At 40.8% G+C, this 11,784-nt stretch overlaps 1 long non-coding RNA gene across 1 annotated transcript; it reads left to right on the top strand.

The window, feature by feature from the left end:
• The first annotated feature begins 468 nt into the window (after window positions 1–468).
• Window positions 469–6,694, top strand: LOC133229845 (uncharacterized). The gene is made up of 3 exons (XR_009730659.1): window positions 469–525; window positions 5,376–5,581; window positions 6,075–6,694. It is a non-coding gene; the product is annotated as an uncharacterized LOC133229845 (long non-coding RNA).
• The last annotated feature ends 5,090 nt before the right edge of the window (window positions 6,695–11,784 follow it).

Genomic DNA, 11,784 nt, shown 5'->3' with positions numbered 1-11,784 from the left:
ACCAGCTAGAAAATGACCAACTTGGGCTTTTCTTTAATTTATTTATGGGAAGGATCTGTGTGTATGGGACCATCCTCAGCTTCCAATCACCACCTCCCATTTTCCCCCCTTTTGCCTTTAAGCAGTGTAATTTCTTTAAAATGTAGGAATCATTCCAGTTCGACTAGCAGCATGAGGAATTAGTCACTTTTTCCTGAGCTTTCGAGAAGAAAATGATCATCTACTTTCATGCTGCCTGTAAGTTTTATAGCTGCTTCTGTCCATTCATAGCACCTTACAACTTGATAGATAACATATTAATTTTGAAGTTATTTTGAATTCATTTTTGATCTGTAGGAAAATCAAAGTAGTACCTTATCTACATTTCAGATGTGAAAACTGAGGTGCAGAGAGAGTTAATGATCAAAACCTCCATATTGATGATTGCCTATCTTTAATTAAAAACTTTTTTTTTGGTCACACCCCACAGGGATCGAACTCGGGCCCCCTCTGTTGGAAGGTGGAGTCTTAACCACTGGACCACCGGTAAAGTCCCTTAATTTTTAATGACCTCTATATAAGATAATAGTTATAGGTGTTTGCTTTTGCAACAACCATATAGGTGAAAATATGAAATTTTTTGTGCAGCTACTATATTTGCTGATTCTAAGATGTACTTTTCTCTCATACTTGTGTTGCCCAAACTGGGATACAGTTGATAATTAATGGAGTATCATAATCTAATTGTTGCTGTTTTTTTCTTTCTTAGTGGTTGCAGCAGATTGGCACTTAAAATATCTCAAATCTTCACCCCTCTCTGAGTCTACATCCTTTGCAAAGATGTCGCTTTGTAACTCCTCCTATCAGCCAAATCTATTTCCCCAAGCCTGGAAAATGGGTTCAGTTCAGTTCAGTCACTCAGTCGTGTCCAACTCTTTGAACCTCATGGACTGCAGCACGCCAGGCTTCCCTGTCCATCACCAACTTCCAGAGCTTGCTGAAACTCATGTCCATTGATTCGGTGATGCCATCCAACCATCTCATCCTGTCGTTCCCTTTTCCTTTTGCCTTCAATCCCTCCCAGCATCAGGGTCTTTTCCAATGAGTCAGTCCTTCGCATCAGGTGGCCAAAGTACTGGAGTTTCAGCTTCAGTATCAGTCTTTCCAATGAATATTCAGGACTGATTTCCTTTAGGGTTGACTGGTTTGATCTCCTTGCAGTCCAAGGGACTCTCAAGAGTCTTCTCCAACACCACAGTTCAAAAGCATCAATTCTTCAGCGCTCAGCTTTCTTTATGGTCCCAACTCTCACATCCATACATGACTACTGGAAAAACCATAGTTTTGACTAGACTTTTGTTGGCAAAGTAATGTCCCTGCTTTTTAAAATGCTGTCTAGGTTGGTCATAGCTTTTCTTCCAAGGAGCAAGCATCTTTTCATTTCATGGCTGAAGTCAGCATCTGCAGTGATTTGGGAGCCAAAAAAAATAAAATCTCTCACTGTTAACATTGTTTCCCCGTCTATTTGCCATGAAGTGATGGGACTGGATGCCATTATCTTAATTTTCTGAATGTTGAGTTTTAAGCCAACTTTTTCACTCTCCTCTTTTACTTTTATCAAGAGGCTCTTTAGTTCTTCTTCACTTTCTACCATAAGGGTGGTGTCATCTGCATATCTGAGGTTATTGATATTTCTTCCGGCTATCTTGATTCCAGCTTGTGCTTCATCCAGCCTGGCATTTTGCATGATACACTCTGCCTATAAGTTAAAGAAGCAGGGTGACAATACACAGCCCTGAAGTATTCCTTTCCCAATTTGGAACAACTCTGTTGTTCCATGTCCAGTTCTAACTGCTGCTTCTTGACCTGCATACAGATTTCTCAGAAGACAGGTAAGGTGGTCTGGTATTCTCATCTTTTTAAGAATTTTCCACAGTTTGTTGTGGTCTACACAATCAAAGGTTTTGGCATAATCAATAGAGCAGAAATAGATGTTTTTCTGAAATTCTCTTGCTTTTTCGATGATCCAATGGATGTTGCCAATTTGATCTCTGGTTCCTCTGCCTTTTCTAAATCCAGCTTGAACATCTGGAAGTTCACGGATCACGTACAGTTGAAGCCTGGCTTGGAGAATTTTGAGCATTACTTTGCTAGCATGTGAAATGAGTGCAATTGTGTGGTAGTTTGAACATTCTTTGGCATTACCTTTCTTTGGGATGGGAATGAAAACTGACTGGAAAATGGATGGGCCTTATCTTTATTTGTTCCTGAAGAAGGCATTTTTGGGGTTCACCCATTTCCCTTGTTCCACACGGCCTCAGCCTGCCTGACTCCCATAGGCACCGGCATTCTTTGCTTGAGTCTCTTTGCCTGCTCTGATGGTTTAAAATAAGTTCAATCTTTGACAGGTCTTCTTACACTCCCCTTGAATGTGGGCCAGGTGTCATAACTCATTTCTCTCAAATGGAAGGTGGTGGAGATCATGTGACTTTCAAGGGGAAGTTATAAAAGCACTGTGGCTTTGCCCTCTCAGATCACTTACTTAGCACTAAGCCCTATACCTTGTCCTGAGGGCATTCAAAGGGTCAAAGAAATAGAGACCTCTGGCTAAAAGCCAGCCCTGATTGGCCAGCCATATGAGAGGATCATTTTGGAGGCAGGAGTCCAGCCACAGATAATGAAATTCTTGCCGATTCCCTAAACTTCTTAAACTGCAACCTCACGAGAAAGCCCAAACCAGAGCTCACCAGCTAAGCTATTCCAAAATCCATGACCCTAAAAAAAAAGACTTTAAAATAAATAAAAACAAAATCATTTCAAGACATGGAAAAAGGAATAGTAGTCACAAACCGAGAATAAAACTATTTGAAAATGAGCAGATTTGGAAAAGACATTCTAAAAAGGAAAAAATATACTAATTGAAATGAAAATCTAATAGACCAGTTGGACTGTAAGGCAGAGATGGCTGCTGAGAGGTTACGTGAACTGGAAGACACATTACAGGAAATTATCCAGAATATAACATACAAGATAAAGAAATGAAAAATATGAAAATTGATCAAATGATAAGGTCCTATTTATGTCTATTAAGAGTTCCAAGTGGATAAAAAAAGAAAGAGTTAGTAGCAAATAAATAGTAGTCAATAATTTCCATTATGTAAGACAGGAGTCTTTAAAGAAGCACACCAGTTCTTATGCAGTATAATTAAAAACAAACCCATTCTTAAATACAGAAGTTCAACTGCGAAGTATCAACCTTAAAATTTACTGCTGCTGCTGCTAAGTCGCTTCAGTTGTGTCCGATACTGTGAGACCCCATAGACGGCAGCCCACCAGGCTCCCCCGTCCCTGGGATTCTCCTGGCAAGAACACTGGAGTGGGTTGCCATTTCCTTCTCCAATGCATGAAAGTGAAAAGTGAAAGTGAAGTCGCTCAGTCATGTCCGATTCTAGTGACCCCATGGGCTACAGCCTACCAGGATCCTCCATCCATGGGATTTTCCAGGCAAGAGTACTGGAGTGGGATGCCATTGCCTTCTCCTAAAATTAACTAGAAAGAAAAAATAAATTACCTAGAAATGAATGACAATTAGACTGGGGGCATAATATTCAAAGCAAGAATAACTAGCAGAACACAGCTGTTGTGTTATAAATATAGTTACAAATGCACAGGAATAATGCATTTAAATTACTGACAGAAAAACTATCTTTCCAGAGTGAAAGTAGAATAGAGTAAATTCCAGATACAAATGACTATTTTGGCCAGCAGTATTTGGCATGTTGTACATGAATATTTACTTTGGCCAGGAAGTAAATTACCTTGAAAAGAAGAAGTGGGATGCAGGAAATATTTTTTAAATGGATAAGTATCTAAACAAACACTTAATAGTATAAATTGAAATGGCTACTTTATGAGTGTTTAAAAATAAGGGAAAATAAATTTCTAAGTAATAAAATCATGGAACATGGGAGAGCAAATCAGGGTTAAAGCATATATTATTTAGAAGGAGATCAGTGATATTGATCGGGCTTCCCTGGAGGCTCAGGTGGGGTTCCCAGGTGGCGTTAGTGGTAAAGAACCTGCCTGCCAACGCTGGAGATGTAAGAGGTACATGTTCGATCCCTGGGTTGGGAAGATCCCCTGGAGGAGGGCATGGCAGCTGACTCCAGGATTCTTGCCTGGAGAATCCCATGGACAGAGGGGCCTGGTGGGGTACGGTCCATAGTGTCACAAAGATTCAGACATGACTGAAGAGACTTTGCACACATGCGTGGAAGCTCAGACAGTAAAAAAATAATCTGCCTGCAATGCAAGAGATCCAGGCTTGATCCGTGGTTTGGGAAGATCCCCTGGAGAAGGGAGTGGCTACCCACTCCAATATTCTTGCCTGGAAAATTCCATGGATGGAGGAGCCTGGTGGGCTATACAGGCCATGAGGTTGCAAAGAGTTGGACATTACTGAATGACTAACACTTTCACCCTCTTTCAAGTGACACTGATTAACTCTAGATGCTAAGTGTGAATATGAATATAAGGGTGGGGCTCCTCACATGGCTCTAGTGGTATAATAGAACCTGTTTGCCATGGTAGGAGACATAAGAGACCCAGATTTGATCCCTGGATCAGGAAGATCCCCTGGAGGAGGGCACGGCAACCCACTCCAGTATGCCTGGAGAATCTCCACTCATGCTTGGAGAATCCCATGGACGGAGGAGCCTGGCGAGCTATGGTCCATAAGGTCACGAGGAATCTGACATGACTGAAGCGACTTAGCATTCATGCACACATGAATGTAAGGGTAGCCATGACAGAATAGAAATGGAATGCATAATTTGCACACAAGTAAAAGAAAAATATAAAATTATGAACTTGAATACTACCCACCAAAACATGACAGTAGCTTCCTGTTGGGAAAGAGAAGAGATGACGGTGACCAGGAGGGGCTAAGGTTGGGGGGTAGAGGAGATGTCAACTTTATCTGAAATGTTCTACAGTTTAGAAACCATTTAGAAACAAGCCTTTCCCCCTCTCCGCCTCTGCGAGATGATCAGGATTTTCCATGATATTCATGGCCCCTTATAACATGCCTGTATGTTTCAGCCAGCTTAGCTTCCTCTCTACTTCCCAATGCATATTTTTCATTTCCATCAGGCCAGTCTCTCTTTTTACATACATCATCTGACTTATTTTAGGATTCAGGTCTCTGTTGTCCAAATCCTGCCAGTTCTTAAAGACCTTTCTTTGTATAATCCAATATTGACAACAACAACTTTATGTGTTTGTAGCACATAACACATAATTGCACTCTGTTTAGCTCTCTCTGATTTGTATGTAACTATCTTATGTTTTCTAGTCCCTTTTAATTGCTTTCTTTTATTCAATATTTCCCTTAAAAGATTATAGAATCTCAGAAGTCAAGAACTGTGGTGTTTATTATACCTTGCCCTGGAATCCCTCATGGCATGTTCCACAGCTAATCACATTGTAAAGAATATGTTTGTAAAATTGAAAGCAGTCTCTCTGATGGAAAGGCAATGAAGAAAGGAAAATGAACAAGCAAGTTCTGACCATTCTTTAGTGGATAAATTGCACCGACGAAACAGTAAGTCACTTATTTCAATGTTATTGATTAATCTCAGTGATCTGGAATGTATTTGAGATTCAGAATAAGTTGGTTAAGAACATGTGGTTTGGTGTCAGGCACACCTCGTTTGAGCATCAGTTTAATCATGTAATTACTATCTTTATGACTATGGATAGGCAACCTAACTATCCATTTGAGCTTTAATTCTTCATGGTAGAAAATATTAATAGTTCGTACATGGAAATCACCTAGTTCAGCACATGGAACATAGTAAAACACTCATGACCTTGGATTATTATTACCTAAAGTAAGTAAAACCAAAGCCATGCATGAGATAATGCCCACCTTGTTGCCAGCCCCTGATAGAACTGCATTTATCTGCCCTCTAGAAGTTAAGTGTGGCTATGTTCTTTTGTGCTTGGCAATGAAATGTAAGCATAAAGACATATGTGATTTCCTACAGAATTTATAAGACCTTGTAAGCAATTCACCACTTCCTCTTCCCTTATAGGGGCACCCTGGAAGCATGTGTTGAGATGGAGCCTCTGCTCCCCTGGGTCCCTGAATGGCCATGCTGAGGAGAGCTCTCCTGAAATCCAGTGGATGCATAAAATGAATGAGAAACCAACTTGTGCTGTGTTATTGCCCCTGAGATTTTGGAGACTTTTGTTCCTGCAGCAAAACCTAGCCCATCCTGACTAACATAATGAATTAAAAGTTGTTTTTCATCTACCCTCAACCCCCCAGAAAAAAAACTGTCTAAAGTCATGCTTTAGAACTATTTGCTCTTACTTTAAAACACTTCTCCCCAACTTGTTTATATGGTTTTCCATCTCACAGGATGTTTGAAGCAAAATACCAGAGACAATATTACCAGAGGTATGCACTGGTAGGCACAACGAGAAGGGAGAGCTGCTGGGCAATAAAAAAGAAAAGAAAATTGTGATAAGAAGATAAGGAACTCAAAAAGCATTATGACCTGGGGTCATTTTTTTTTTTTTAGCTTTGTACTTATTTTAATTAATTTTTTTCCAGTTTTTTAAAATTGGAATATCATTGCTTTACAATGTTGTGTTAGTCTCTGCTGTACAATAAAGTGAATCAGCTATACATATACATATATCCCCTCCCTCTTGGACCTCCGTCCCACCACTCCCCATCCCACCCACCTAGGTCATCACAGAGCAGATCTGGGACCATTTTGGATAGGTGGAATGAATGATGCTTACTCTAAGAGGCCTTTGAAGTCATCTCTGTATCATGACCCTGCTTTTTCAGTTTATTACAGTTTCACTACATTTTTATTTTGCTTATTCACTTTTAAAATTTTATTGTACAATTTAGTTTTTACAATGATTTTTTTTTTTAATGCTTACTATCTCCTGAGCATCATACTGAACACTTTTGAATGTGTGGCAGGTCATTTACACACTCAGCATCTCTCAGAAATGGCAGGTTTTATCCCACCTCTATGGCAGCACTTAGAGATCTGTAATTGCCCCAGGGTTTCATGGTCAGTACTGCAGAATCGGAATTTCATGTGAACCCAGCCTGTCTGATTTCAGAGTCCTTTCACCATCATGCCTCTCAGGCATTAGCATAACACCGTAGGATGACCCTCAACAAAGGCTAAATTATGTTTCAGGGAAGTCTGTTTTAAAAGCCTGGGAGACATGTGTAACATTTTGGACATTTTTCTATCAAGAAAAAAAAAAAAAAAGATTCAGTTTTAACAAGTGCTGGTGCTTCAAAGGGTAGAAAGCTTGGGTTATCTAGAAAAGCCACATGTGGGAAGCAGCTCTCTCCCTAACAGTGCAAGACAAATGATACAGTCTTGAATTTCAATGATCTTATAAATGCAACAGGAGTGATAAATATAAATCTATTAAAGCTCTTTCATTTAGAACAAGGAATCTATATTCTGTGACCATATAACTTTTTTTTTTTTTAACTGCATCTTTCAAACAGAAAAAGTTGCCGGGCACAGATGAGTCACGTCCTTGGTTCTTTTCAATGTGAGGAGAAAGGACCCATGATGGGAGGTGGGGAGGCTGGAGAGAAGGTGAATTTCTCTTGCTGCTGTCCAAATGGTTGCCAGAGAGGCCCCGGCTTGTCATTTCATCTCTGTAGTTGTTTCCTTACGCGAAGGATGGCGGCTGACACCCAGGGGCCTTCCCCATAGCGAGAAGAGCAGAAGACAATCAAGCTGAAAGCTTAGAGACATTTCCTGCGTGGACAGGCACTTCGCAGAGAGCGTTTCTTAAAGGATATCTCATTCTTCACTGCCGGGCTGAATGAACCTGCTCTGGAAACCCAAGTTGTCCCTGCCTACCACAAGCAAGGTTTCACTCTCAGTGGAAATTTTCGTTTTTATTTCTGTATGACAGTTCAACAGGTAAGCAGACACCTCTCACAGAACTGCAGGGCCATTGTTTAGACATCGCAGTGGCAATTTCAGTTCTCTGGAAGGGCTACTAAAAATGTTGGGTAACCTTCCCTGATCTGTGTTTTTGTCGCCTGTTACTGTGGGTGCAGTGTATTAAACATACCTTCAGAGTGGTTCAGAGAAGCCAGAAGGGAGGGTGACTGCAAATGCTTACTATCAGGCTACTTCTGACAATTCCTAATGTAATCCATATACTACACATACATTCTGGTTACACAATTTATGAGGTATAACAAGGGGAGAGAAGTGAAGCTGGGATATAATTGTGACTGATGTGAAACAGACATGTAGAATGAATGGCCTTACAACATTTTCTTTGAAGTTTGTTAAAAGCAGTAAAGTGATATTCACTATAAGTGAAACCTGCTGTTACAGATATCCACTGGCTTGGGGAACATTTTCTTTTGACTTGATTTCTTGAATTTTAATTTGCCACTTGAAGTTTTTGAAAAAAAAATTTTTTTTTCTTTTGACGTGCAATGGGAGAGAAAGGGAATAAAAATTGCGGAGGACCTACTGAATGCTCATCCAGGCACTTGACATCGGGGCTGACTCGCAGGCCACAACAGGACACAGTGCCTAGGGCAACAGGGGTGTTTTAATGTCTTTTAAAATCAGATGAAAACAATGAATATAATAATAGTATAATTATATTAATGCATTATTGAGTCATATAATAAAATTAAAATGTATTTATATACAATATGTTATTAATTCATATAAAATGTAAATTATTATAACAAATACATTAATATATTATCAATTCATACAATAAATTAAATACATTAATATATTATTGATTCATACAATACAATTTAAAATTATTATGATAATAATTTGTTTTTTTAACCCTACTTTGTGGAGGAAGGAGCCAACAAAGGCAATGTGGCAAGGGTCCACAGATTTCTTAATGTGGTGACCCTACTTGATAGAAATTTTCTCACTTAATTCCGGGTAATCCTGAAAGACTGGAAGACATGGAGAAAGTGATGTTTTGAAGACTTAAGAAATTTTCCTAAGGTCCTACAACTAGGAAGTGCTGGGGGTAGGTCTTAAGTCTACTGTCTCATTTTTTCCACTGAAGAAGAGCTTAATGCACAGGCAATTCTATATTGGAACACCTGGCATTAGGAATGAAGAATGTCACATATATTTGGTACCAAGGAAATGAATGGAAAAATCAATTCTGAGATTGGCATGTGTTTTTCCATACAACACAGGAAGATGTCTAGAAATATATGTAACCCAGATGTCCCCAAGTTTACCAGCTTCAAGGTCAACACTTCCTTTCAATGCTCAAATAATCGTTTGTGCCCTGACAGGAAGTCCAGCCTTCATCCTGTCACTGTCACCTCTCCCATCTTTCTCCTGGGACCTGTGAAGGCCACTTCCGTGTTCCTCTAACCAGTCCAGGTTAATGCTCAGCGTCTCCACTGACTGCTTCTTACCACATCTGAGAGTCATGTTTAAGGCAGGTAGCCACTGCTCTCTCCTCACACATGGATGTGTGCCCCTCCAAAGGGAGGGGGAATAATGGGTCCCCAGAGCACAGCTTGGACCTCCAACCAGTTTTACTGAAGTCTTGGGGGCATCGATATTACAACACAAAGGGAAACATTTGATTAATAGCTAGGTCAGCCAAGCATCCTAATTTGAAATGGGGATGAATTAGGACTTTGGGATTGATATATACACTCTATTTATGCCATGTATGAGATGGTTGGATAGCATCACCGACTCAATGGACATGAGTTTGAGCAAACTCTGGGAGACAGTGAAGGACAGGGAAGCCTGGCATGTGGCAGTTCATGGGAGTGCAGAGTCGGACACAACTTAGAGACTGAACAACAGCAATAAGACAGATAACTAATGAGAACCTACTGTATAGCACAGGGAACTCCACTCAGTGCTCTGTGGTGACCTTCAGTTCAGTTCAGTCACTCAGTCGCGTCTGACTCTCTGCGACCCCATGAATCGCAGCACGCCAGGCCTCCCTGTCCATCACCAACTCCCGGAGTTCACTCAGACTCACGTCCATCGAATCAGTGATGCCATCCAGCCATCTCATCCTCTGTCGTCCCCTTCTCCTCCTGCCCCCAATCCATCCCAGCATCAGAATCTTTTCCAATGAGTCAACTCTTCACATGAGGTGGCCAAAGTACTGGAGTTTCAGCTTTAGCATCATTCCTTCCAAAGAAATCCCAGGGCTGATCTCCTTTAGAATGGACTGGTTGGATCTCCGTGCAGTCCAAGGGACTCTCAAGAGTCTTCTCCAACACCACGGTTCAAAAGCATCAATTCTTCGGCACTCAGCCTTCTTCACAGTCCAACTCTCACATCCATACATGACCACAGGAAAAACCATAGCCTTGACTAGGCGAACCTTTGTTGGCAAAGTAATGTCTCTGCTTTTCAATATGCTGTCTAGGTTGGTCATAACTTTTCTTCCAAGGAGTAAGCGTCTTTTAATTTCGTGGCTGCAATCACCATCTGCAGTGGTTTTGGAGCCCCCAAAATAAAATCTGACACTGTTTCCACTGTTTCCCTATCTATTTCCCATGAAGTGATGGGACCAGATGCCATGATCGTAGTTTTCTGAATGTTGGCTTTAAGCCAACTTTTTCACTCTCCACTTTCACCTTCATCAAGAGGCTTTTTAGTTCCTCTTCACTTTCTGCCATAAGGGTGATGTCATCTGCATATCTGAGGTTGTTGATATTTCTCCTGGAAATCTTGATTCCAGCTTGTGCTTCTTCCACCCCAGCATTTCTCATGATGTACTCTGCAGTGACCTTAATGGGAATGAAATCCAAAAAAGAGGGGAAATGTATATATATATATATATAGCCGATACACTTCCTGTGCAGTAGAAAGTAACACAACATTGAACAGCAACTATACTCCAATAAAAACTTCAAAAATTTTTCTTTAAAGAAGGAGTTCTCCAGAAATTTTAGTTTGAAAATTGTGTCAGTTCTGGGCGAACCTGGACCAAAAAATTATAATAATTTTTGTTCACCCTACAGACGTCTCATCTTGAAGCACAGCCCTGACCTCACTTAGGGCTTCGTCTTGGTTACTGGTCTAGCTCCACTTGGCTAAGCTATTTGTTTCTATCCCTGCCACCTCCAAGAAAACTCTTTCCTTAAATCCCAGACCCAACTTTGTCTCAGAGAGAGGAAGACACCTTTCCTCAAGTTTAAGACCATCCTTCATCCATACTCCAGTCTGATTACTAACAGGAAGACCTTTTCCCTTCCTGGAAAAGAGCCATGCTCCTTCATTAGCACAACACTAAATTCTCATGGCCTGGACCAGACAAACCCAGAAGTTCAGAAGGCTGTTCCCAGACTCAAAGTCATTTGGTCTTAAATGACACCATCTATGGGATCCTGGGCTTCCCTTGTAACTCAGTCGGTAAAGAATCTGCCTGCAATGCAGGAGACCTGGGTTCGATTCCTGCATCAGGAAGATCCCTTAGAGAAGGAAATGGCAACCCACTCTTGCCTGGAGAATCCCATGAACAGAGGAGCCTGGCAGGCTACTGTCCATGGGGTCACAAGAGTCAGACAAAACTTAGTGACTAAACCACCATGGGACCCTAAGAGTCTAACGTGGCTAGTCCTATATCAAACCCATAGAGTATCTTGTCACAATCTCTTGGCCTGACGATGAATGAGAAATTGGGTCATCCTCATAATTTGTAATCTCTTGTGAGAAAGGTTTGGGTTAGATCATAGACCCATCTCCCCGGAAGGGAAAAAACAAAGTGATT

The sequence above is a fragment of the Bos javanicus genome, chromosome 18, assembly GCF_032452875.1.
Source record: "Bos javanicus breed banteng chromosome 18, ARS-OSU_banteng_1.0, whole genome shotgun sequence".
NCBI classification, from domain to species: Eukaryota; Metazoa; Chordata; class Mammalia; order Artiodactyla; family Bovidae; genus Bos; species Bos javanicus.
This window is presented reverse-complemented; position numbering and strand designations above follow the sequence as displayed.